Raw genomic sequence first — 3,667 nt, forward strand, 5'->3', positions numbered from 1 at the left:
ACAACAATAGAAGCAAGACCAATTATTTCATCCTTACTAGGAAATTCTTTCTTATGAGGTTTTCTACTAAACTTGGAAAAATTAAACTCATGAGACTCATCACCAAAGCTAACACTGACAGTTTGTTTCTCACAATCTATTTTAGCATTAACGGTGTTCAAGAAAGGTATACCAAAGATAATAGGACAAAAATCATCTTGTGGGGAACCAAGAACAAGAAAATCAGTAGGGTATTTTATTTCCCACACAAGACTTCAACATCTCTAACAATCCCAATTGGTGAAATGGTGTCTCTATTAGCAAGTTTAATAGTAACATCTATGTCCTCTATCTCTGCAGGTGCTATGTCATTCATAATTTCTTGATATAAGGTATAGGGAATAGCACTCACGCTAGCACCTAGGTCGCATAAACCATGATAACATTGATCTCCTATTTTAACTAAGACAATGGGCATGCCAACAACATGTCTATGTTTATCATTTTTATCGGGTTTGGCAATTCTAGCAGCTTCATCACACATGTAAATAACATGTGATACGTCTCCATCTTATCTACTTTTCCAAACACTTTTGCCCTTGTTTTGGACTCTAACTTGCATTATTTGAATGGAACTAACCCGGACTGATGTTGTTTTTAGCAGAATTACCATGGTGTTATTTTTGTGCAGAAATAAAAGTTCTCAGAATGACCTGAAAATCAACGGAGAATATTTTTGGAATATATAAAAAAATACTAGCGAAATAATCAAGGCCAGGGGGCCGACACCCTGTCCACAAGAGTGGGGGCGCGCCTACCCCCCTAGGCGTGCCCCCTGCCTCGTGGGCCCCCTGGTGCTCCACTGACCTCAACTCCAACTCTATATATTCACGTTCGGGGAGAAAAAAATCAGAGAGAAGGATTCATCACGTTTTACGATATGGAGCCGCCGCCGAGCCCTAATCTCTCCCAGGAGGGCTGATCTGGAGTCCGTTCGGGGCTCCGGAGAGGGGAATCCGTCGCCATCGTCATCATCAACCTTCCTCCATCACCAATTTCATGATGCTCACCGCCGTGCGTGAGTAATTCCATCATAGGCTTGCTGGAAGGTGATGGGCTGGAAGAGATTTATCATGTAATCGAGTTAGTTTTGTTAGAGTTTGATCCCTAGTATCAATTATGTTCTGAGATTGATGTTGCTATGACTTTGTTATGCTTAATGCTCGTCACTAGGGCCGAGTGCCATGATTACAGATCTGAACCTATTATGTTTTCATGAATATATGTGAGTTCTTGATCCTATCTTGCAAGTCTATAGTCACCTATTATGTGTTATGATCTGTTAACCCCGAAGTGACAATAATCAGGATACTTACCGATGATGACCGTAGTTTGAGGAGTTCATGTATTCACTAAGTGGTAATGCTTTGGTCCGGTACTCTATTAAAAGGAGGTCTTAATATCCCTTTGTTTCCAATAGGACCAAAAGATGTCATGCAAGTTCTTTTCCATAAGCACGCATGACTATATTCGGAATACATGCCTACATTACATTGATGAATTGGAGCTAGTTTAGTGTCACCCTATGTTATAATTGTTGCATGAGGAATCACATCCGACATAATTATCCATCACTGATCCCTTGCCTATGAGCTTTTCACATATTGTTCTTTGCTTAGTTACTTTACCGTTGCTACTATTACAGTCACTACAAAACTGCTACTATTACTTTTGCCACTGTTACCGTTACTTCCATATTACTTTGCTACTAAATACTTTGCTGTAGATATTAAGTCTTTCAGGTGCGGTTGAATTGACAACTCAACTGTTAATACTTGAGAATATTCTTTGGCTCCCCTAGTGTCGAATCAATAAATTTGGGTTGAATACTCTACCCTCGAAAACGGTTGCGATCCCCTATACTTTTGGGTTATTAAGACTATTTTATGGCGCCGTTGCCGGGGAGCATAGCTCTATTCTTTGAGTCACTTGGGATTTATATCTGCTGATCACTATGAAGAACTTGAAAGATAAAAGAACCAATATTTTTCCCTTAACTACGAGGGGAGGTAAGGAACTGACATCTAGCTCTGCAGTTGATTCACCTTCTATTTTGAGTAAACTTGCGACGCCTACTCCTGTTATTCATTCTGATATGTCGCATGTTATTGATGATGCCACTTCTGCTTTGCATGATACTTATGATGAAACTACTTCTATGCTTGATAATACTGTGCCACTAGGTGAATTTCTTGATGAACAACCTGCTAGGGTTAGAGAGAATGAAATTATTGAAACTGATAATATTGATGAAAGTGATGATGAAGATTCTCCCCCTAGATATGAATTGCTTGTTGTGCCTGAGGGTTATGTTATGGATGAAGAAACTGCTAGAGACTTTTTAGCTTGAAATGATAGATATGATCTTAAGAAATTATTAGCTAAGCTGAAAGAAAAGTCTTTGAATGCTAGAATGAAATATGACCCTGCTTTTGCTAATTCACATATTTGTATTTTCGATAAGGAGTATGATTTCTCTGTCGACCCTGAGTTAATTACTTTGGTTGAATCTGATCCTTTCCATGGTTATGAAATTGAAACTATTGTGGCACATCTCACTAAATTAAATGATATAGCCACCCTATTCACTAATGATGAGAAAAATCGCTACTATTATATCCTTAAGTTATTTCTGTTCTCATTAAAGGGTGATGCAAAAACATGGTTTAATTCTCTTGATCCTGGTTGTGTGCGTAGTCCACAGGATATGATTTATTAGTTCTCTGCTAAATATTTCCCCGCTCATAAGAAACATGTTGCCTTAAGGGAAATATATAATTTTGTGCAAATTGAAGAAGAGAGTCTCCCACAAGCTTGGGGAGGCTTCTCCGATTACTTAATGCTTTACCTGATCATCCTCTCAAGAAAAATGAAATGCTTGATATCTTTTATAATGGACTAACCAATGCTTCTAGAGACCACCTGGATAGTTGTGTTGGTTGTGTTTTTAGGGAAAGAACTGTTGATCAAGCTGAATTGTTATTGAATAATATGTTGAGTAATGAAAATGATTGGACACTTCCTGAACCAACTCCTAACACTACAAAAAAATACACGTCCATGACATTTTGGGCCGAACGAAATTTTTTTTGTCATACTTATGACACTTCTATGACGATAATTGTGACAAAACCCGGTATCATCATAGATGTGGTGGGCTCCTACTGCTATGACAAAAAATCATGACAGAAAATGGGCTTTTTGTCTTGGGCGGGCCAGAGACGTAGCTGCATAACATTCTTTGGGCCATCCATGACGAAAAAAACCGTGGTAGAAGCGAGGGCTAGGAAAATATCGGGGTGTTCCCGGTTACTACGGTGGATGGCCGGGCCGAGCGATGTGTGTTTCTCTCATACACGCACGCGCGTGTCTGCGAGGCATTAGGCTCTAACTGAACCCGAGCGATTGCACTGCAAGCTACGCATTACTGAACCCGAGCGATCGATCGATGGCTATTAACTAGACCCGATCGAGCGATTCCTTCGCTACTACTACTAACTGAAGCCGATCGATGCTGCCTCTAGATGAACAGTGAGTGTTGCTAAGGGGTTTGGATGAACAATTCCCGGTGGGGGTGGATGAACAGGACCCCGATCGATCGAGCCGGTTGGGGCTGGATGAACAGGAC

Source organism: Triticum urartu, chromosome 3 (genome assembly GCF_003073215.2).
Source record: "Triticum urartu cultivar G1812 chromosome 3, Tu2.1, whole genome shotgun sequence".
Taxonomy (NCBI): Eukaryota; Viridiplantae; Streptophyta; class Magnoliopsida; order Poales; family Poaceae; genus Triticum; species Triticum urartu.